At 43.0% G+C, this 24,656-nt stretch overlaps 1 protein-coding gene across 3 annotated transcripts in view; it reads left to right on the top strand.

The window, feature by feature from the left end:
* The window catches only part of NDST2 (N-deacetylase and N-sulfotransferase 2), a 141,667-nt gene continuing 117,011 nt past the window's right edge, over positions 1-24,656 (top strand). For 2 of the 3 annotated variants that reach the window (XM_030488939.1, XM_030488940.1), the window contains exon 1: positions 71-179. The gene's annotated coding sequence lies outside the window, so the exon portion shown is untranslated. Of the gene's footprint in view, positions 180-24,656 lie in introns of all 3 variants that reach the window. The other variant, XM_030488938.1, reaches the window with a different exon arrangement.

Here is a 24,656-nt window from a genome sequence, read left to right as displayed (position 1 = left end):
GGAAGATGGCGGCCGAGCGGCGCGGCGGCGGCTCCCCCAGCGGCCGGAGGGACGCCCAGCGGCCGGGAGCCGGCGGGCCGCGGCCGGCCTGAGAGCTCCCCGCGGCGCCGGGGGACGCCGGCCCTCCGGGAGCCGTGCCCTGCCCGCGCCACCCGCCCGGCGGGGCCTCCCTGCGGCAGGTGAGGTGCGGGAGGCGGAGGAGGAGGGCAGGGCAGCGGGGTGGTGGCGGCGCGGCACGGCCCGGCTCGGCTCGGCGCGGGGGGCGGCGGGGGAGGGCGAGAGGCGCTGGCGGGGCAGGGGAAGTTGTGTGCCGGCCGTCCCGGGCCGAGCGGGCTCTGCGGGGCCCCGCGCCGGCCCGCGGGAGGAGAGCGGCTGCGGCGGCCGCCGCCGGGGGGGGCGGGCTGGGGCAGGCGGCGGGAGGGCGCTGCCCCCTGCTCCTGAGGCGCCGCGTCCTCCGCCCGGCAGCCACCTGTGCGGCAAGGGGGGCCCGGCCTCCCGGGAGCCGGCCCCGGGGCGCACCCGTGTCCCGCCGGCGGCCGGGGCCGGAGGTCCCGCAGTGCTGCCCTGCTGCGCTTCGTGGGCACCGAGCCGCCGACACGCGGCCCGGGGCAGCGACTCCTTCCCCACGGCAGCTGCCGTGGCTCCCGGCCCGCGGAGCCCCCTTTTAACCTGGCCGCACGGTCCCGTGCCGGGCCGCGCTCCGGCTTTGTTTACCCCCAGCGTTGTGTTGCGGGCGGCGGGGTGGCTTGGTGCGGCGCCGAACGCCGCTGCCCGAGTGAGTCGGTGTGCACCGGGGCAGGGGGTGAGCGTGTCCCGTCGTGCGGGCGCAGCTGGACTGCGTGTGCCGCACACGCTGCTGCTGCGGGTTGTGTTCACGGGGGACCGGCGGCGGGTACGGTCGTGGCAGTGTGAAGGTGAAACAAAAATGCTGTTACATGGGAAAAGCGGATGGAACGTGAGGAGTTGTTCCTATAGTATTTCCCGTTCTTTAGACATTAAAACATAGATGCAGTGGTAAAGTGATAAATAAAGCACGAGACACCCCTGTTTGCTTATGCAAGAGTGAATAAATTCTGCGTTGCCCAAGTGAGAAGTGGGCACGTATCATATATCTGAATTTAACCACAAGTTGCACTACTCCACACCGTGATTCTTTGTGACTAATCTTGCCAGAGAAGCATTCAGAGTTGTTAATTGTGCGTGCATTTCTCATTAGAAAGTGTAACCTTGCCCTTTGTGGCAAAGAGGTAAACTGGAAACTTCTGATGAATTTTTCAGGTTATGTGCAGTCAATTCAATTACCTGTGGTAATTGGGCTGGGAAGGTTTGAATGATGAAGGAATCCAGGTAGCGCTGATACAGCGGGACACCTTGTGTACAAAAACACCCTGAGAGCCAGAAATAATTCCAAGCTCAGTATCAGCCCCAGGAGTTTATGGAACTGTGTGCCCACGCTTGCTCACGTTCCCGCGTGAGCTGGCTCTGTGTCTGCACCGGTAAGCAGTCCTGGCGCTGGGCCCATAGGACTGCTGTGCAGAGATACCCGGGTGCTCTGTCCACAGTGGGGTTGGTGGTGTTTCTGCAGCAGGCTTCTCAGGGCAGCTGTTTTCATGGCACCGAGATTATAGATGGAACTCCTGGCAGATTGGATCTAGAAAGGCTTTTTTGTTTGTACTTCACACCACACAAAAGGGATTGCACTGTGTGAAGAGGTAGGCTGGTTCCAAAAGCAGTCTGACTCCGCTACACCAGATTTGAGCCAGCGGAAAAACTCTGTGCTCGAATCTGGCAACCAGCATGAAATGTTCTAAAACTTTTCCACTGTCAGCAACTGTGAACAAGTACATATCTCTTAGGGTCATTGTCTTGTATGCTTGCGGCGTTCTTCTTAGAATGTTCTTCCTCATTTCAAATTCCTTTTTTTGTTTGCTCTTCCCATTTAATTTTTGCTCTTCCCAAAGCCCATGATACTGTTTTTCTTGTTGCTGCTTCTCAAACATGGTTTCCTAATATGTCTTCTCCTGTTTCAGTGCTTTTCAGCCCATTTGTATGTATGTATGATTTTGAACTAGTAAGAACTGAAAATTTCAGAAGAGCATGAGCTCCCTCTGAAAATGAGCTGCAGAGCAGGAACACAGAGCAGAAATAGTGGTACATCTGTCCATGTCAGATCCTTCGCTCCAGTCACAGAAATGCCTTTTGCTCTTGGGTCTGGGTTCTTAGCTGGTGCCAGAGCAGAGAGCGGGGACAGTCCTGCCCTCTGGTGTTGCTGACCATGGGGAGAGAGGAGTTGTGGGGCATCTGACAGCAAAATGGGATTGTGGTACTGAACAGTTAAGAATCACTGTTTTAAGGTGGGGAATAACACCTGTGAGTGTTTATCAGGACATGACCGTGTCTGTTTTCCAGGCACGCTGCCTGTTTTCCAGCCGTATCTAGTAGTGCAGTGATGGTGCTGTGTGCTGCCTGGGTTTGCGTAGGCATGTTTTACTGTTGTGATGCCTACCCTTCAGTCTGATCTGCATCAGAATTCACGTAGGTGACCTGGTAAAAAAGCCCGAGCCCAGTTTTGTATTCGCATTTGTGATTCTATCATTTCTTAAAAAAAAGAGGTGGTGGTGGGGTTGTTGATAGCCAGATGCAGCTGAGGCTTGGATATGTCCTGAACAACAGCCTATCTCATCACCGAGCCTTGTTTCAGAGGTTTAAATGCCTGTCTCAGATGTCTCTGTGGTATATCTGGAATATGTGGTGATTCGCTGAGCAGAGCTGCATAGATAAGATAATCCATTTCATTTTAATTGGCAGAGTTGTTTACACATGATCTTTCATATTCCTCTTCTAGAGGAATGCGTATCCATCCCTCATTACAGCTCAGGTCAAAATCCCTCAGCACTTGTAGCAAATCTCTTTTAATTGGTCTCATTTAGCACTCATAAGGTTGTGTTTTAATTCTCTCTCTTCCGAATCCTTTTCCCCAGTCTGTAATGTAATTTATTACAGGATATTTTATAGACAAGCCTCTGGCTGTCAGCAACCTTTGCAGCGTATTACATTTCCAGCTCAACAGGCAGCTGCAGTGGAGTTAGTGGGTGTAAGGCAGCGATGCTGCAGCAGCAGCACACAAGCAGTCTGCAGTGGTGGTGCTGGGCACGAGCGCCGGGTCTGTCTCGGATTCTGGAATTAATTGGGGTGAATGCTCCCGTTTGCTCTCTCAGCTTCTCTAGCCTCTTTGTAGCTGTTGCTGATGCAGGGGTCTTCGAGTTAAATTTTTCCCCTTATAGCTGTCTTTCCAGTCCCCGCAACTGAATGCAAATACATGAAGTTGCTGCTGTTATCTGTCGACAGGCTTCGAGCAGCACAGGATTGGTAGAAAGCGAATGCTGGGAGCGTATTTTTAGAAGGCCCGGAGCAACATTAGCTGTCTTTATGAGATTCACTGTGACTTTCCTGAACACAGTTGCTTTGGTTAATTGAGCATAATGCAAAAAGGTGAGACTCTGCGTTTCATTATGCCTGCACCGAGGCACAGCACCTCTGGCCTGTAGCAGCACAGTGTGCAGGCACAGTGTACCGGTGCAGCTCACGCCTGATCCTGACATCAGCTCTGGGAGTCTCAAAGGCTGGTTGGTTTTTTTCTGAGCTGTGCCCCCTGCCCTTACACTGGCGATTTTCCCACTATAGTGAAACCAGTAGGGAATACGTGCCTCCGCTGCAGCCGCTGGAGCTAAGATTCCAGGCTGTGTGGTGCGGCAGCGAAGGTACAGGCAGACTTTCTGCTTTGCTGATCCTGCTTCAGAGGCAGGAATCTCCAGCAGAGCTGTGGAGCACAGTTATGTCTTTAAAACGCCACTGGAAGATTTACTGGAGTACGTACATCAGAGCTCTAACCGTTCTTTCTGCACAGTGATATTACTCAGGCCTCTGGCAATTGCTGTTTGGGGACTGTTTTCCAATGTAGACCCATATCCAGAAAGGAAGTTATATAGATCACTAGACTCAATCCATATGTGCACTATTAAAAATGTAGTAGAAATCTCTAGACATAAATGATGAATTAATCTTCTGCACCAGGAAGATATCCTCCATCACATTCTTGCCTGTTCTAATATTTTTAGTGCTCTAAGTGATCTAGCAGTGAGTGCAAGGGGGTTGGTAAGCTTGCAGATACAGTTTGGACCTTCTCAGAATATTTGCGGCTTCTGCTGGGCAATGTCACGAGATCTGTTTCCACAGAAGTGGGAATTGGTGTTTGCTTGTTTTTTAAGCTGGCCAAACTCTCCAAACAAGGAGAGGGATCGTCATTGTCTGCCTCTATATATAGACTCAGCCTGCTTTTGAATTTGTTGAGTAAAGCGAATAGTGCAAAATAAGGAAGGACTGCTTCACGCGGCACTTGCTTATGTACTGACAACAGCAAGAAGATGTTCAGAAATACCTGCCTCTACCAAGTGTGTGTGTAGCTGTATGTAACCAAAGCCATTCTTCCTGCTGGGGTTGCAGACACTGAATATCAACAGTGTTTGCAGCTGCTGTCAGGCTGAAATGTTAATGCCTTAACTTAGCCTTAAATACTGCACCCTTTCTTTCCACAAAGTGAATTTAATATTCATCATTAAATACAAATGATGAAGTTAAGCATTAAAACTGACAGCAAATAGATACCAACATTCTTTGTTGTAGCTTTTTTGTTTGTTTGGGTTTGGTTTTTTTTGTTAGTGGTCCCCCCCCCATCAAAGGAGGGTGAAAAGGGCAGACACATTTTGTCCTCTGCTCAGTGTATGGGACTTGTGCTGGTCTCTCTGCTGTGTGTGTGTCATACCGCAGTTAACCATCTTCAGCGCTTTGGTGCATGTTTTGAGTGTGGCATGGGAATGAGGGGGTGTGATCTAGGGTTTTGGTGAGATCTGAGTACAGCTGTACTGCGCTGGTCTGATATGTTTTCTTTCTGCACTGCACTATTCTGAATTCTTTTTTCCCTTTGGAAGCGTCTGCATTAGTGGGAAAGATTGTCTTGGGTGTTTCCTGTACAGCAAGAGACAGCAGGGTCTGTCCCCTCCTCTCCTACCTTCCCATCCCAGTACCATAGCTCACACAAGGAGACAAGGGCTTGCAGGTACCTCCTTAGAGAGGAAGGGTTTGGACAGCAGGGGAGAGCATAGGACCTGGAACTCCATGTGTTAAATGACATGCCAGCAAGCCATAGCTCTCTCCGGGGCTAGGCATCACTGCTGCTTTTGTCAATGTGTATTTTTCCTTGATACTCAGCAGTTCCCTTGGGAGCTGGCTTGGTATTGCTGGTGCAACAAGGAAGGAGGAAAGAGGGACAGCAAAATGACAGTTTTATCCCTTCTTAATCTCTTTTTGCAGTTCTGGTCTGCCATCTGGTCAGTCTCTTTGAATGCATACAACCCCAGCACCCTGCCCTTTCTCCTCTGCTTGTTTCTCCAGGCTCCTACATCCTTCATTTCTGCATCAGAAGCTCTCCAAGAATATGACGTTCCTCTGAGTGGTTCGTGTCAGGAGGCTCCTGTGCGAGGGCCGTTAGATTATGTGACGGAGCAACTTGTTTTTCTTTGATCATGTTTAGTCTTACGGTTCCAGATGATTCTATTACCCTAATATTTTAGTGGTCTTTCAGCTTGTCTCTAATTAATGCTAATTTGCTTGGCAGTACTTCTGAAGTAAAATCAGAGCTTGCATGTGGAATTTAGAGCTCTTCAACAGATCTTAAATTTTAATCACTTTGGTATAAATTCCTCAAAGGAAATAGTGGGATGACAGGCCTTAGCTGTGATAGGCTCCAAGTGGTAGAGATCAATTTAGAAAAGAAGGGAGGCTTGAGATTTACTTCAGAAAGGTTAGAAGAACCCCACAACATTTTGTAAATATCTGGTTTTGTCTTAAGAGCCTCTTACTGAATGGCTTTGAGTTAGCTCTGTAGTCCTACCCAGTGCTTTAAATAAAGTACATGGGAAATTTCATGTCAGAAAATGCTTTTAAAACAGTCAGTTCTGTCATCTCTTCGGTGATTAGAGTTGGACTTAACCTGACTACATGCATGGATGTACAGCTAAAGTGTTCACACCTGAGCTAAGCACTGTACGTTTCTTTTGTATTAGGACACAATTAATTTCACCCTAAAGCAGATGTCTGGACTTGGGAGGTGAATCATACTCTGAAAGTTGTGTTTTTCCACTGAATATAATGAAAACTGAAGGTGTTAGTCCAGATGTAGAAGATGTTAGCAGGACAGATACCTGAGCAGAAGGTAAGTTGAACACCTCCCAGAGTGTTCAACACTAATTTGCTCCTAATCCTGGACTGATTTAATTTTTAATACCTTCACTGATAATTGATTTGCATAAATTTGTCTCATCTGATCTTAGCTACCTGTCCCATCTTTAGAGCACTTTTTCTCTAGGTTTTATTGTTAGGGTTTTTATAGCTAATGCTGATGCGGTGGTTCTGTGCCACTCATACTTTTTTCTGAAAGCTTTTGCAAATGCTGAATGTTACAGCATGTTCTGCAACTGTTGATTGTCTTTGCCTTTGCCCCTGCGGTTAAGTTGTTCAGCTGCCAGGGTTCCCATGTAACTGGTAACCATGACCTTACTGTGGCCCTGGCCAGCCATGCCTGTCCCAGAGAAGTCAGACCAGGTCACGGGTAGATCATCATTCAATTCAAAATCTTAACTGCTGGGCTTATACTTGGCTGTGGAAGCAAGCTGAATGTCAAAATGTCAGATAATGGCCTATGATTTTGTGTTTTTTTCTGTAAAGAGGCAGGTTTCTCTCCTGCACAGTCTGCGGTTTGTACTGCTGGAAGTTTTGACTTTGAACAAATGACAAGGTCAAGCTTGGAGTGGCCCAACACGGTGGCACATTGCGTCTAGATCCCTGAGGTGAACAATGTGATTTCACAGCATGTTGAATAACCCTTAATATTTGACAGCCCAAGGTGAATGAGGAGCACAGTAAGACTGTGAACTCTCTCCAATCTAATTAAATGCAGAAATTTTCAGTGGAGAAGAGGTTCGTGTCTTGGCTGGCTTCTTAAAATGTCATCTTCTTCCATCTGTCATCACCCGTGTCTTGTTTGTGTTTCTCTTCTGGGCATCACCTGTGTGTGGGTCTGTTTAAAGTCTGAGGTACCTTTGAAGTGGTGTCGTTTGTCTCAGCTGTGGAGCTACAAAACTGAAATCATTGGCACCTTACTCTTGGTGAACTGCTTGTCCTTCCAGTTATCAAGGGCTTGCAGAAGTATTAGAGCAGGCAGAAACTAGTGTAGACACTGTATCAATCAGTGCAGAGTGGCTGTGCAGGAGGACTGCTACAGCCTCCTGTTTCATCAGCTGTGTGAAGCTGCTTTCAGGAGAACCATGCGAGCTATCACAGTGTTGAGTGTGTCTTTTCAGTGGGGTAAAGTGGGATCCTGGCCCAGTCCGGCAGCCGTGAAGAGGCAGATTCATTTCAGCATGGAAGCCTGGCATAAATTGCCAGTCTCCACATCTGATCTGTTGTCCAGAACACCTCTGAAACATCAAGCCTCCCCATTTCAGTTACGAATAATGTATTATATAATTTGTTAATTGTAATTTTGTTGGGTTTTATTATTTTTTGTGTCCTGGATTCAGTCAACGATACTTCAGCTCAAATTGTATGTGCTTTACTTGGGGCTGAGTCATAATCATCTTCCTCATACGCAGAGATCTGTCACTGTCTTCTGATTTAGTTTTGTCTGCATGCTTTCATCCATATCCTTCCTTTATGTTCCTGCTTCAGATCTGGCCACTTATATCAAAGCATGATGTGAATAAGCCTGTTTCCCTAGTCAAGACTATCATGAAAACATGCTGTTATCGTGTGTTAGCGTCTCTATTATAGTATCATGTAACTGTGTGTGGAACAGGGTATGTTTCCATGGCCTAAGTCCACATAAACATATAAACACAGAGCTTTCTGCAGGAAAACTTGCTTTGCCTCAAACAAAATATTGATGTTTGCCTTTCCCAGCATTACTTTTAAATAGAAATTCCTCCCTAACCACACATGAGTGTACAGTGCCTGTGGTAGCAGGGAGAGCTTGGAAGTCCCTTCTGGTCTTGCATTGTGTATGTGGGCAGGGTAAGAACAAGCTAGTGTTCAGGGATTGTTGTAATTGCAGTTGGTGTTGAGTATAATGTTTCTCTGAGGTTGCTGTAGGTAATTCTTTTGCATGTGGTAGAGATGTTGTATAATTATCTTATTTATATGTCAGTCCTAGCTTTTCCCCATTGCTAAATGAAAATGGGGTGAAGATGCCTTTTGAATATACTTCTCTTGGTTTGCATTTAAGCTGATGTTACCACTGAAGAAAGTGATCCAATTCTATACTGACCCTTCTCAATATTGACATGACCACTCACAAGCAGGATCAGGAAACTGATGTGGAAATTAAAACAAACAGAACAAAACAAACCTCCTTTTCTGCTATGTTATCATTCTACAGGAGAGAAAAAGTTACTTTGCAGTTGATCAGTAAGAAACCTAGTCAGGCTCAAATGCTTTTGTACTGGCACACCACAGAGCACCTTGGGCATAGGATGAGTTAATGAGGTGCCAGGAGTACCCTCTTTGGAGGACAGAGGTGTGACCACCTGAACATATGCCAGATAATCACCTTAAAAGTACAATTTCATACAGTGAAAGCTGAAGAGGAGTAACCAGCAGTGGTCAGGACAAACTCCAAGAGGATATTGAAACAGGCAGCATAAGAGCCGAGCTGCATGCTCCTGAGAATGAGAGCCAGTAACTGCAGCCCTTCATTGCTGCTGGTTCTTTTCCACTTTTAATTGGACATTGGATTCATTTTTATATCTGTGCTTATCTATGAGGGTAAAGAACGAAAAAATGATAGTAATAGTCATTTCTAAAGGAGAAATGTCCAGGGGAAGAGGAACCAGTCGTTTTGATCAAGGTGCAGACCGGAAAGACACGACACATTATGTCGGAAAGCTGGTTATGTTTCTATAGGATGGTACCTTGTTAAAAAAAAAAAAGAGAGAGATGTTACTGTTTTCCTCAGCATCTTTTGTTAGCCCCTGCCACCGATAGTCTGACCCATACTACTATTCTGGACAGATCTTTGGGGACTGAAATTGTTGTGAGTGCTCAGGCCCCTCCCCTTCCTGCAATTATATCTTCCTGAAATGCATCCTGTGCAAGGGTGAAGAGCAGCGACAGGCAGTGCTGAAAGACAAAGCAGTGGAAATTGATACAGTGTCTGCCCTGGAAGCAAGGCTGTTCTTGAAGGATAGATGTGTAAACTGTTTGGTCTTAAAGTCTATATTGGGTAGTTTTTAAAAAATGAGCAAACTTCTAAAAATAAATACAGACAGACAGACGCCTCTTCATACAGATGTAGGTTGTAAACCACAAATGCAACATTCTACTTCTCCCCGCTGTCATTAGGCTTCAACACCTTGAAAAAGGAGAAAGCATTAGGTAAGGATGCAGAGGTGGTTTGGTCTTCATGGGCTAGTAATTAAGAAACCTTATGCTTGCTTTACCAGGGTGGGACCGATGGCACCAAGCTTGAAAATGAGTGTTAAAAGATCTACTGGGTTTATACCCTTTCTTCACAACCCTTTGGTAAGGGTGTCATACCCCCTCTGCTACTGGCTGTCTGTTGGGATATCTGTAACTTTACCTGGGGCTGTATGGAGTTCCATCTTCCTTTGCAGTCATGACCTTTTCTCATAGCTGTCTTCCAGTGTAGCTATGAAACTGCTGACAAAGCTGGGGAAGTGGTTGCAAGGCTTGTGAGCACACATGCCAGGACTTTCGTGTTGGCCAGAATAAGATGAGGGAGCTCTCAGCCAAATGAAGTGGGAATGACCTTGTATACATAGACACTAGGGTATAATCTAACACTCAAATCTTAAATTTAGATTTCCTACAATGAATTATCTTTAGTTAATTTTTTTTTTTTTAGGAAAATCTTGCCATCTAGCCTGATTCCACCTGTCTTGAAGGAAAAGGAAGGAGAAGCAGAAAGAAATGTTTTGTTTCATGTGAAGTTATGGGAACAGACTGGCTACTGCAGTGAAATCCTGCGAGTCTGAGGACACTCCTCATCCCTTTCTTCTGCCAGTGAGACCGGCCTCACTGAGACTGTAGACATAGAGATCAATGGGGAATATGAAAAGAAAGTAGAAATTACTTTTGACTAGTACTGGCCTGAATCTAACTTCAGGTTGGTGATACTGGTGCAAAAGACTCTTTGTCCTATCACTGTCACGCAAGAGCATCTTAAACAGTGATGAGGAAGTGTCAAATCAAAAATTCTAAGGAAATGTTTGTTAATTTTCCTTGGTTTTGGAAATGGCACATTCTGGGAAGCAGTACATGAGGGCAGCAAGTGCAGTAGTTCTTCCCCTGTCGCAGTTGCTTTGATATGGTGTCTCTCTCCTCAGGAGCACGTCACTCAGTGCGGCTTTTTTGGCTTGGCAAACTTCCTGCACAAGGTCAACATTGCCATTACACTGGTAGCATAGCATCATCATGCTTTAAATGTGCTAGTTGCAGAGGTTGTAAATGACTACTGATTTTTTTTGAATGCCGCAATGTTTAAGTATTCAGCTTGAGGCATTTTATTAAAAGGGCCTCATTACCAGAACAAGTGCCAAGTACTTTAAAAATTCTGTCCCTATTTAATGTAGCTCATATTGGGCATAACTAATCACTGCTAAGCCTTAAAACGTTTGATGTATAGTGAATCTGGAGCAGGTAGCTATGAGACTGGGCAGAGGAATCCCGTTTCTCTTCCCTCTTCAGTAAAAGCTCTTTCTTGACACAAAGGTCCAATTGCTGCTATTTCTTGTATAGTGTGCTGAGCATAGTAATATGTGGGCAGCAACTAACGCAAAGTGCTTTCCTGTCTAGTGTTTCATTGTTCTTTCTGCCTGAGGCTTTGCAACCTTGGTCTTTTTTAGTTAAAATCTTTAAAGAATGGATTATCTGTTTTCACAGGCTTTAGAGGATTTGAAATAGCAGTCACCCTTAGGCATTTGGCTCAAGATTACAGCAATAAATGCATTTACCAGAGCCCCCTGGCCCTTCCAAGAGCCAGGCAGTCATAAGATTACCTCTACCATGTTCTTGTGCTGCTAACTCCAGTGAAGTGTGTCAACCTCTTAACAATTTGAGGTAAGCCCTGTTCCTCCTGGCCGTTTACACTCAGGGGGGATGTGTGTGGTGAGGTTGAGAGCACCTACGATAGGGGACCTTAATTCTTGCTGGGATGTTGGCTTTTGCTACATTAACGATCTGGATTTTCCAGGAGATCAGAGGCCTATTTTGAAAGCCAGCATTGCTTTTTTTCCCCCAAAGCCCAGCAGTCTGAAAATTTCATGCAGCTTTTACATTTTAAAATTGGAATGTAACTTTAATCAATACTGGTGTTTCTGAGCTTTGTGTGCCAGCTGCTATTTCTCTGAAAGATGGTTCTGGGACTGGAAGGCCCCATACCGGAGATTACAAACCAGTTGCCACCCAGTTGTGATAATCTGACGTGGCGTTTTCTGTAAGAGCGCTTCCTGATTGTTCTGTTTAAACAGTGAATGCAATGTTTTTCTTCTGTTACTATGAGATCTGAAGCAGTTTACAGATATCAGGCATTCTACTGTGTTGTTTTAGAGAAAGATGTCAGCTGTCAGAAGAAGACCCAAAACTCGGTGCCAATAAAAAGCTTACATTTTCTAAAGCAGTTCATTTCTGGTTGGAAGAGCTGTTTGTCATCTGACTTTGCACAGGCTGTGCTTTGCACAATGGGACTTACTTTCTTCTAAAGAGCAGCTTTACCTCAGGAAAGTTAATTGTACAGAGAGATCTGTGGTGTCCCTACATCTGAGGTCCTCTGAAGATTTCCACCCCTAACAGATCGTATTGATTTTTGGCAAGTGCTGTTTCCCAGTCTTCTGAGCTGTTCTTATCACACCACGTCGTGCTGCTCATCAGAATTAAATAGCATCTGCTGGTTGGCCACTGTCTTTATCAAAAGACCCCCCCAACACAGGTATGCAACTCGGAAGAGGAGAAAATTCAGTTCTCTTTTTGAAGGTTTTTGTACTTTGCTTCCTTTTTTTTCTTTTTCCTTCCAGTGAGTAAGTAATGATAAATGTTTACTAAACCACACTGTTTGTTTTCAAAGTATATAGTACACATTACCTTTGCCTTGGAAAACTTTCAGCTTACTTTTCAGCAAAAGATAAAAGTATTTAAAGCATTTGTAAACAGAGCTGAGTCAGCTCCAGCACTTTGCCACACAAATTTTCACCAGAGATGCTGGAAGCATGGTGTCTTTTTTTTGTGCTATACTTACTATGATTGCAGCATTTTGTGCTGTAGTTTTAGTCTTTACCGCCACACCTCAATTCCCCTTCTAGGGGAAAAGTAGCCTCAATTTTTCTTTTCTTTTTTCCTTTTTTTGAGAGGTGGATAAGAATTACAAGAATTAGTACCTTAACAAAGCAGCACAGTGGGTTTGTATCTGCACTCTAGAGAATCTGTATAATGGGTCTGTTGTCTTTTTCACTAATGTGGATAGGTGGGATAGGGAAATGTATATGAACTATCAACATGAGTATGTGGTTACTGTGGTTTTGACTATCAAAAAGACTAGCGGTGTATATACAAAATATATATAGTATGTGGTTATTGATATTGCATTGCAGCTAGAATACTCAATTGTGTTCCCATAAGAATTAGCTGAGAGATACAATGTCAAGGAAATAAATGTATCTTAAGCGTGCTTAAGACTTTGTAGAGCTGGTTATAAATTCTGGAGATGCTGTCCCCACTGAGCATGCGTGAGCGTGGGGCTGACCCTGGTTTCTCCTTGGAATTGCAGGTCCCTGCACGTTAGATATGGTCAGCACTGGAGTTGCACCAGAACTGAGAACCTGTACTGTAGTCTGGACTCTGTTGTCTCTGTATAGAGGGGACAGGAGGGAGCTCATGTACTGGTGCATCCAGGGTTTGTGGGCTAGAGCAGCCCAGCATACAGGCTGATCCTTGAAGGAGACGGAAGCTGAAGCTGTAAGTTGTGGGTAATGAAGACTATGGCTGTTGGAAAAAGATGTCTTATTCTGTAAAATGAATAGGGTTCATAGGAATAGTGGGCTTGCTGAGGTGCCAGTAGGCTTTTGGGTGCTAATGAAATGGAAAATATTGCATCAAGAGGGTACCGCATCTGTCAGCTTATATTGCCAAAGGGGAAATGTCAGACAGGGAACTGACAGATGACCAGCAAGGATGGGTAAGTATGGCATGAGGAGCATGGGAGGGTTAGATTATAGCATGTTAGGTTGGAGAGACAGGTTTTGGAGGAGAAAAGATGAAATAGCAAAGATACAGATAGGAAGAAGTAGATGGAAAGGTTTGTAGCACCTTCTTGTGCCTTGGATGGAATCCAGGTCTCTCAGTCTGAAGACCTAGCTGTCACAGGACATCTAAACCCTTCTGGACATGCTGCTTCCATTTTATAGTTCTTCCACAGTGAGAACAACCGCCTATAGTTGCTATAACGTACAGCTAGCTCAAGGTGCCTCTGTGGCAGATCAGGTGATAGCTCTGTCCATTTGATATCAGTGGGATGATTATGTAGTGGAATTCATCATTTAGGATTTTCTTTTAACGTAGAAACTGGTGACAGGAGGAGAGACACACAGAGGGGCATGTGTGTGGATGTACGCCACCACATTCATATGTTCTGGAGGTCGTCAGGACGAACACTCATAAAATAGAACATATCAGCATTAATTTTGCTTATACAACCTTAATGCATCCCCCTTAAATAAAACTATTTCTGACTGACTTGGATCATGGAAATTACAGGGGGTATGGTGTGTGGGGTGTGTGTGGTAGAATTTTCATTTTTCAAAACTTGCTCTTTTAATTCTATCATCTATACATGTTTTATTGTAATTATTATATGGGAGAAAGCATGCTACAGATTGAAGGTTTTCTCCTATCTACTGGTATTAATTGAACTTTTGGAACCTAGCAGTGTGAGTTAAGCGAGCAGTGTTTATGTATTAATTCTTCTTACTGGTGTTATAGAGTGGTATGTGCAATTTGCAGTCTTGAAGTACTAGATCTTGGGAGCAGAACTTGCTGTGTTCACTAGGATCTTTTTTTCCCTGTCTTTGGGGAATAGTGAGTTGCAAAAAAAGTCATACCTTGAATTACTTCCTGTGTTTTGTCCTTCGGTCTTCTCTTCGGCGACAGTAGCATTAGTTCTTGAACTAAATGATAGTGAAGCTTTGCTATCATGCAGGGAGAAAAACCCATTAATCTAAGCACTTTTAGGGAAAAAGGAAGTGGTGAGGTTGAGGGTGGGAGGTACTGTGAAACACTTAATATACAGCTTATGAATCAGTAATTTCCTTTCCTTTTGCAGTCATCATGTCCAGATGGGGTATTTTCTTTTTCCTTATCAAACCAGCCTCTTTTTCTACCCTGTTTCTACCCAGGGGGAAATCCTGCAAGAATAACATGCAGTGGCAGAGGTGTTTTTCAGGCCATGAAACTTAGAGCAAGGAGACAGGGAGGAATCCACTGCTGGAGCAGCAGATCCCATAGATAGTAGGATAAATGATGATCAGATCCTCTTCTAATCTGTCTACTGCATATCGTAATGACTCAGATCTCTGACAACCCAGAGTTTGTCTTGCGTTTGAAGAAGTGTGCAGCTTCAGAATATATTATAACGTAATAGCTAACATGCAGTCTTCAGGCGAACCAAGTTATTGTGGGTGCCTGCGAGGAAACCTTTTCAGACTCAAGACTGAAGGAATAGTTCAGAGGGGTATGTATGGCTCCCTTTTCATCTCAGTAGCATATTACCACAGAGTCGTTTCAGTAGTTACCTTTCTTCAAGTTTCCTTTTGAGGGGAGAAAAGATACCACCTTTTCTTACTGTGTTCTACATCAAGAATTCCATGTTATTTTTTCAGGAGGATTGCTCCTTTTGTAATTTATATCTGTAGGGATTTAAATTAGTGGAATTGCTGTGTTTTCTGTAGACTTGAGTATCTTTTGTTACATTAGTCCTGTTTGTGTTGCACTCGGTGATGTAGCTGAGCAGTCCTGTGATCTGGTACTTTATTCCCAAGCAGTCCTGAACAAAAAAATCTCTGTGATCAGTGGCTCATTAAGCACTATAATTAAAGCAGACCCATGTTTCCACATTACCTGGTTCAATTCCATGTCTTCACATTGAAGAGACCAAAGAGATTAACAATCAGTTGATCACTGTATCAAAACAACAAAATGCTTCACCTCTGCTCTGTTACAAGGCCACCTTATCGTAACACTGCTGCTGGCAACCTGCATGCAGATTTTGAGGTGTATGACTCGTCTGTAACTTTGTGGAAAGTCATTAGTTTTCAGAGTTGTGATTGGTTTTTAAATGATACTTTTTATTTATTTAGGCCCAGGAGATTTCCACTAGAGAAGGGAGGAGTCTTTGCATCCAGAAGTTTACTTCTTGGAATGGTCAGCATACAGATCGAATGAGAAGTATAGGAAACAGCAAACACTGGTGTGCCTGCCCGCTGACCCATGGCTTGTGGGGTCTTCATTTCCCTGCACAGGGCTGGTTGCAAGCCACCTGCATTTTGTGGGGGGGGAGGAGGGCTGGTGGTGGGAGCGGGCATTGGATCTTGTGGAGCCGGGAAGTCGGGGTAGGAGACAGCCGCAAACTTTGCCGATGGGTTTAAAAAACAAACAGGAAGTGAGTCATGTTCCCCTACCTCTGTCAGCAACACCCACAGGAAAAAGGCGCTGGATACATGCTTCCATGTTAAAGAAAAACCATATTGTGCAAGGTGTTGGGGCTTGGAAGAGAAACTTATGGAGAAGAGGGGAAACTGATGGAGAATAGTCTTTTTTAAAACGTTTTTAAGAGGGACTTAAAGGAAATGTTGATTTGTAATTGACCTTTTCATTTTTCACCCAACGTTTGTTTTGGCTGTTTTGAAGCTCTAAGTAGTTTGTGCTAGAAGTTACTTTATGGGATCAAATGGAAAACGGCATTTGCTTGAGGGCTTTTTGTAAAATGCTCTTGCCTTTATGTCGTCTGCATAACTGTCAGTACTATGTCAGGGAAAAGGTAAAACCAGGTGAATTGAGTAGAACACAGGTTACTCTTTGGAGATAGTTAAACTGAATTTTCAGTAATGCAAGGAGGGTAACAGGATAATAGTAGCCTGTTACACAGGGCAGGTCTTTGTCCTGTCTTAGTGTTTGTGGGTAGATCATGTGCTATTGTTTTGTTTTTTCACAGGGCCTGCTAAAATGGTGGTTTTCCAAGTAGGTACCACTGGATTGTGTCGCAGATTCACTGGAGGAGTGTGCGCACTGGATAGGGTAGCAGTAGTTGCGGTGTTTGTAACTCTGCTGCTTCAGAGAGTGAATACTCAGGCAGGTGGGACCATTTTCACTTGCAGTTGTGTCGACAAGGAGGAACTCGGCAAATATCCATCATATTTAACTCCTTATCATTAGATAAACATGATAAACCTCAAGAAAAATGCTGTTTCACTGATGTTTTGGTATATGACCAGATTGAATGTTTCTGGCTCATCCACATCATAGAATCATAGACTAGAATAGAATCATAGATTGAGCACTCTTTGTCATAATGCCTCTCTGAGGTGCCAAAAGACCTTTTTTCATATGTCCTGAAAACACAATGTCATTGATACTTGGTCACTGCCAGCATCAAATGGTTTGAATCCATTCCATAAGCTCCTGTCGTTTCAGAATTAGTGGTGATCTCATCGTTAGGCCTACCAGAGACATCCTTTAATGTTTTTAAAATCATTGAATCATCATTTCTAATAAATGGAGAGATTATTTGACCCAGTAAAGCCCTGATGGCTAACATCGGTGAGATAATACCAGATCTCTAACAGTATTTAGATATCTGTCCATCTTTGCTAGTTGTCAATACGCAGAAAACTGAAATCAAATAAGAGTTCTCTGAAGATGGATAGCAAGCTATTTAATCTATTTCAGGGCTTCCTGTAATTGCAAGAGATGAATTACTGACTATGTGAGGTTTCTTAACTGGGGAGGGGGTCACACACTTCCTATTGAGGTTTTCAGATGATGGAGGGAAAGCTGGTCAGCACACTGACGGGGGTTTGGTTCCAGCTTCGGTTAGCGGTTCTGGCCAGATCAGGATAGAAGATCCACTTCATGGCAGTGAAAAATATACTCGGCCTGCTCTAACAATTTGGGGTGGATGAAGAGGGCACATTACTATATTGGAATCTCTGAGTTGCTTGTTGAGTGTTTTTCTTTCTGTCAGTTAGCCAAGTAACCTCTTTCAGTAATTTTTAGGTATCGTTTGGGTTTTGTATATGCTATTTTCATAATTCTGTGAAATAGCATCGTGAAGGCTCTAACTGCTGCAAACTTCACATCCCACAGGTAGGAATTCTGTCTGATAGCAAGTTCAGAAGAACAGTACTCCAGCATTTGTAAGCTGCTACACTTGTTCCCACTATCAAGGAGGAGCGTGTCTTTCTAATATAGTACAGTTGTGCTGACATGTGCTCAGAAAACGCAGCAGCCCTTTAAAAACTGTATTTACCATCATTCTTCATGATAATGGTATTGCTGATAATTTCATTATGAGATTTTGGTCCTCTTGTTCCTAGTCCTGGGTGTTGAGCTGTGAGGGAGGTGCTCTGAGCTCTGCTCTTAAGCCCAGATGCAGAAGGTGCAGCATGTGTATTGTTGGTAGCTTTCATACTGATTACAGCAGATTGCAGAGTACTTCTATTGATGAAATAGTTTCTCTGTAAAGGAGATATTGATGATTTCTTGTTTCAAGTAGTAGTTTAGGAGTGGATAGCTTGCTGTCATCAGAAAGGGAGACTGTTGGTGATACTAGAAAGTAACAAATTTGGTTCTGGCCAAAGGAAGAATCTTTCATTTAGTGCACAAATTGGTCTGTGGAACTCATTGCTGCAGTACATCACTAAGGCTAAAACTTTGTGGGGTCAAAAGTAATCTGGTATTTATGTGTTAGGAGAGTAGTAATTATTGTATAGACAAATCCTACAAATCAAACCAAACTTTTTAAGGCCTTTTGGAAGGAATAGACAGCTTCCTTGAGCTTACTGTATCCCTAAGTGGAAAGGATAAGAAGGACTGCTTTTCCTGATGACTATTTTATGGATTTGTCTTCACGGATTTCTTCTGCTAGTTTGAAATACCTGGAACTAGACAAATCGTACAGATGGTAGATTACTAATGTGAATGAGTTTTAGGCCAATTTCAGAATGCTGGTTTTGTGTCCTGTATAATTTTGAAGTGTTTTAAATAACTATGATTCTCACCAGACCACAAAACAATTATGAATATCCCACTAAAAACAAGGTGTTCTATTCAGGTTATTATAGTGGTGATAAAATATTAGGTAGAAAGGTATTCTGCAATGCAGAAAGGCTACTTAAAATAAACACAGGCTTTTGACAGAATTGAGGACTAATGTAGATGTGTTTTTTTTCTTGAGGTATCTTCAAAACCTCTAGCAGAGAGTAGACCTAGTTGTTATTTGGATGGATCTGGCAAACAGTAGCACATCATTAACCTGTTCCCAAATTATGTTTGATTTAAATTCCAGTGTTATCTGATTTTGGACTGAGTCTGTCCGCTGCTGTGTTTGTCTAAACCTTTGTCCTTGTTGCAAAACTGAAGAAAGGTTAGAGGCCTCTGCCGGTGCCTGTGCTCAACCCTTGCTCCACAGGATCATGGCTCGTAAGTGGGCAGCTGTGTTTCTGTACTGCAGATGCGGGTTGGATACGTGTGCATTGAGAGGTGCTCTGGCAGCCTGCTGATGTTGCTTTGTCATTTGCACATGAAAAAGTTGTGTATTACCCAGTACTACTCTGCCACACCTGAAGTGCTGGGCCATGTTGCTACAGAGCAGCCCCGTTTGGTTTGCTGTTCATAGCACTGATGCTCCCTTGAGGCATCAGGACACAGCCAGGCCTTGACAGGGCTGCCCGCACCTTTTCTGGCCAGATTGCTTCTGAGTTAAGCATGCAATGCCACAGGCTAGAGTGAGGGAAATTGAGTTGGTGTATTACGGACACAGGCACAAGATTATTTTCAAAGCAGTCACTACCTCTCCTAAACGAAAAGGTTTCTTGCGGTTTTTTTGTGCAGAAAGGTAATATTTAGATCCTTTTTGGTTCTGTTAGTCCCATTTTTTAAAAAAATTCATTTGCTCCACATACTTGTTACCTGCAGTTCATGAGCAAAAAGACAGATCAGCAAACGTGTGATTGATAGAATACTGACACTATATTAAGGAGTTATTGTTTGCTATTCATTCAACCATTAGATGCCAATAAATTGATTATATCGGTGTATCACAGAGCATGTTATCTTTTGATTGTGTGAAAACAGAGTAAGACTTGTCAGCAGTAGAAGAGCTGAAAAGAAACTGTTTAAAGCAATCCAAGCATCTTAACTTTGGGCATCTTTTTGCATTGATGCATCTGGCTTACACATTTTCACCTGTGCACTGGAGTTTCTTCGGCCTGAGCTCCATGCTCTTTTTTACTGTGGTGTCAGATATTGGCCTCTGAGAGAGGCATGACTGACTCGATGTGATATCACAGTTTATAAATAGGTCTAGAAAATTAGGGTGTACTCCCAGTTAGGGCTGAGCTCTCTATGTGCGAATTGCATTGGTGGACCAGTACTAGCGTGGTAAGGGATGTTGGTGCCAGGAGCTGAGGTGTGTTGCGAGTGGTTCGTGATCTCATGATTGGAATAGTAGAGGAGGGACTAGGGAGGAATAAAAGGACATGTGCGTTTTTAGCCAGTGCCTTCTGGTTTTTTGTTTTCCTCATTAACAAAATCACTCAGTGTGTGTTAATTAGTTTAGATTTTTTTTTGCTACCTGCTTGTATTATCTCAAAGTCCCAGTGATACGATGAGACATGTTAGATAAAGATTTTCTGCATATGGGCTGATGGAAGAATACAATGCAAACGGGAAGAAGAGAAGCCTCTTCATAAAGTGTTTGAATAGAATACATTTAGATGCCAAAGGCACTTTTGTGTAACCGCTGTTACTTAAGAATGGTGGTTTATTTTATAATGTACTGGAGAGAAATTAATGCTGCTGGAAAGTTACTTTTTCTGTATAGATATGTAATATTCTTATATCTGTCCTCTTTTAGCATATGGTCATTGTGCGCAGTGCTTTATTACTATCTTCTCTTGTCCCACCATTTTCCTTCATATCCTGTCCTTTGTCCTCAATGCTGAAATTAAAATTTATTTAATATTGCTAAAACCAGGGATTCTGTTTTTAGCATATTGGGGAATAAATCTGTGGTTGGAATTGTTTTCATCCGAGCTGAAATTTTGTCTGCTTTGCTGCATTTTTTTGTGTGCTAGTTGAAAGGATATTGGCCATGTATTACTGCATATGTGGCTGGAAAGGATATGTGGAAGTGAGAGGCAGAAGCTGGTATTTTCTTTCCCTGTATTTTTTTTAAGACAGAAACTAAATGTAGTGAGTGTTAAACAGATGGTTATGTTGTCTTATAATAAATATTTGAAGAAAATTAAATTATGTCCTGCCTGTTTGCTGACGACAGTTCCAGCCGCCATAGTAACAGCAGTAATAATAATGGGAGGATTTACAGTGTATTTATTTTTTAAGTCTCAAAGTGAGGTACCTAGGAAGGTCAAATAAGGAGATTTTATGGTTTTTTTTTAAATGTGGGAAAGATCAAGTGATGTGCTTGAGATCATCCTGCACGTCAGCGAGTCTCTTGAAAGAGCATGCAGGTCCCCTTGACTTCCAGGCAATATGTTTCCATTTTAAACCATGCTGACTTGCAAATATTTGAGCATTTCCTTCAGAACTTGTTTGACTGTTTTGTTTTGGTTTTTTTTTTAATTTCAACTTAATTGTTCATAAATATTACCTTGCAAAGAGGAGATGATAAAACTGGACTTGCATTCCTGTCCGGTGTACTTGAGCAACAGGCTTGCTATGAAAAGTCTACACTGAAGGCCCTCCTGAGAGCTTTGTTCTGAAGAGGAGAAGGTGGTGGATGCCAGAGAGATGATGAAGATTTAGCTGAAATGAGAGGTTTTATTTATACAGCTGAGCTTCGTCTTGTGATATTAATAGTGTACAGGCATTTCTCTTGGATGGAAGGGTTGGATTCTGTATTTAGCTGAGGTTGGTGTGCTACTCTTTCTGACACAAGCCAGAAAATCCCATTGCTATTTTGCTGTTTGCATGCATTACCTTATCTTTACTGAGAGAACTCTCATTTTCTTCTCCAAATCATTCCAGTGTTGCTAGATTGAAAGCTCTGTGTGAGAGACAGGGTGAGAGCAAGAACTGTTTCATTTCACTCAAAGGTGAGAAGGTAGGACAGCAGGCTGGATCCAGAGCAGCAGCGAAGTTAATCTGCCCCTTGGTACGCCTCCTTTTCTAAGGACTTTGCAGATGTGCTGGAAAGCAAGTTGAGTTTATGAGCTGTCCCAATTACCCATTTCCTAATGGGTAACTAACTTTTACTGATACTTTTCTGTTCTCTGACAGGAAAGAATTGTATCGCCTGATAGAAGCGGAATTAGTTCTTATCACATGATAATTTGTGTGGTGGGAGTAGTTTGCTGCTGTATTACAGCACAGCATATAGTCTGGAGTGTGAGTGGGATGGTTTGGAGGCTTTTTTCCAGTTGGTTGGGAGAGAACAAGGCCTGGGATTCTTCACTTCCTCCAGAAAAAATTGTCATCTGCCCCAGCTTAAAGACATATTAATAGCATCCTGATCTCTTACATGCGCGGTTGGTCCTGTTGCCTGGATACAAACATAAAGTGATTAGAAAGCAATCATTAATATAAAATGAACAAAATAGGTCATAAAAGTACACAGTTGGGTGTTTTTCCTCTGTACACACTGTGCATGTTGTTACTTGGCTTTATTCTTGCTTGTTGCAGATTGTGCTTTGCAGTAATACTGTGTTAGGCTTTTCACTAAACTGCCAGTATAACCTCCATATTTTTTGCCAGCTCTCTCTGTGGTTTCTTCCCTGTTCTTTGAAATAAACCCATATCAGTTTTTCTTACATCATTTGTACCCTTCTGTAATCTCTTACCTTTCGTGTGTCTTTGATCAAATGCTGTCTTGTCTTCTTAACTGCTTTCAGTATGCTATTGTATTTTTAGTTTCGGTGTGCTGCATTAGTCTTCTTGGTAGATATATGCACTCTGTTGCATAAAGGAGTGTTAAACATTGCTACAAAAGCCCCTTGTTTTTTAACATCTCCCTGTGGTCTTGTAATGGATTTGTTAGGGCTCTGGGGAGATGTCCCTTCTAACCTAGTTTCTGGTTCAGCTGTTCTCTTTTCCATCATTTCCTGCAGCATTTCCGATTTTCTTTGTGAAAATATATCCTCACTTTTGATGCCATTCTTACCTCTTTTTGCATACTTTTTCAAGTGTAGCTGAAAATATGTGTGACAGGCTTGCTAATGTTTCTTCAGTTAATCCTCTGTTTCTTAAAGCCTTGTCACATGTAGAAGCACTGTACTTTAACTTGAGGTGTGATTTTTCTCTTTCCGGCTGTTGTAGTAGCACTCCATATTTCTTCTGTTTTTAAGGGTGAAGTAACTAAAGCAATTTTTTAGTTTTCATGACTTAATAACCAACTGCTAGAGGTAGACTGCAATGACTGAGTTCTTAGTTTGCCTCAGTTGCGAAATGAATAGTTCACTTAAGTCCTGCCTGCGTAGGCTTTTGGTATGAACTGGCAGAGAAGGGGGACGAATGAAAACAGTGATACTGGCTTCCTAAATTCAGGACAGTAAAGAATGAAAGTACTTCTTGCTTTCTGTTCGAGAATTGTTGCATGTTGTTTAGCTTACCAGTATTACTGTGAATGAGTGGTAGGTGCAGGCATCTTACATCTGTGTTACTTGGTGATTAGGGAAAGGAATGCAGGAGGATTGTTTCATGGTTAATGTGCTGTAACTGGGATTAGAAAATTTGACCTAGGTCCCTTGCCCTACTTTTCATGTGAACTTTGGTAGTTACTGCATTGCTGCCTCGGTTCTGTTTTAGTGAAATAAGGATAATACTTCTAATACTTGTGTGCTATCATGGTTTCTTTTGAAAAGTATGTGGGACAGGGCCTCTCTTCTGTAAGGCATACAGAAGTCTGATTGTATATACAGATATCTGATTGCATACACAGATACAGTTCCGTGCGTGTGTGTGTTTGGATAGATACATAGTATATAGCAGTCCTAACCTTGGCTGAAGCTTTTTGATGTGTGCAGTAATGTAAATAACAGTGAGAGTTTAGTCGAAACAAACTGTTTGGTCGCAAAATATGGCTTCCTGGTTTTAACTGTAGGTGACGTTTTTAGGTCTGGCCATAAATACTGTATGATAGCTTTCAGAACTCATTCGTCCATGCACAAATACATAAAATAAAAAGTTCTATCCATCATTTCATAACTTTATGTCTTTGATATCATGATTAATTTTATTATAAACCCAGTCTCCTTTTAGCTTACTTTGCATCATAAAATGCACTTATGAGAAATAAAATATGAGAAGATGAGAATGCTATATCCATCCAGAGATATGATATGTGTAGTACAGTGTTCTGTTTCCATTAGTACCTGATGATCAGTTGTTTTGGAGGAATTGATGACGTCTCCATAATGGACAATTATGTAATTATGAGTGAGAGTCTCAGAAACATTCAAGAGATTTAAGCACAAACATCTTACTCAAAAGCAAGGAGGTTAAAAAAAAGCCAACAAGCTATATAAATGCCTCTTTCTTTTGTGTTTGTAGAAACTAAAGATGTTTCTGTTTTCGTCTATTTTCATATTTATTGCTGGCTTTTACTAAAATACTGCTCTGATAATGGATTATCATTATCATGATGCTGATAGTGTGAGTGGCTTCTTCTCCCTTAATTCCTCCCTTCCACTTTAAATTACTTGACTTTTAATTTTACTGTGTGTTTTGTTGTTGCTTAAGGTAAACATCTTGTTTAGGCAATATCTGTCAGCTGCACAAATATTGAACAGCAAAGGCTAGCTTAGTAATAGGCTTGGAGGAAAAGAGCAGGTATTGTAGTGGATCATACCTTGTACATGAGTCAACAATGCAAATAATATATATGAAGGAGCCCAGCATGTGAGACACGTAGTCTTTCTCTCTACTGCGACCTGGAGCGATGGACTGTTGCAGCTATTTTTGTACACCATACTTGAGGAACGATGAGAACCAACTGCAAGTAGCTCAGGAGAAGGTAAGGCTGGAGAAATTGAAATAATTTTAAAAATCAAAAGTGTGCTGCAGAGAGAAAAAGAACAATTTCTTCTCTGTGTTCACACAGGGTAAGACCGGGAGTAAGACTCGGTTCACTAGGGTAAGACTCAGATTGCGGAGTCAGAGTACACTTTAGGAAAAACTTCCCAGCAGCACAAGCAGTTAAGCAGTAGACTGGATTGCCTAGGGACCTTCTAGATGCTCTGTCCTGGAAGATGTTAGTTAGCAGAGACAACAGGCAAATGTGTCAACAGTGTTTTAGATATCAC

Source organism: Strigops habroptila, chromosome 5, assembly GCF_004027225.2.
Source record: "Strigops habroptila isolate Jane chromosome 5, bStrHab1.2.pri, whole genome shotgun sequence".
In the NCBI taxonomy this organism is placed as follows: Eukaryota; Metazoa; Chordata; class Aves; order Psittaciformes; family Psittacidae; genus Strigops; species Strigops habroptila.
The sequence above is the reverse complement of the archived record's forward strand: the minus strand, read 5'-3'. Positions and strand labels throughout refer to the sequence as shown.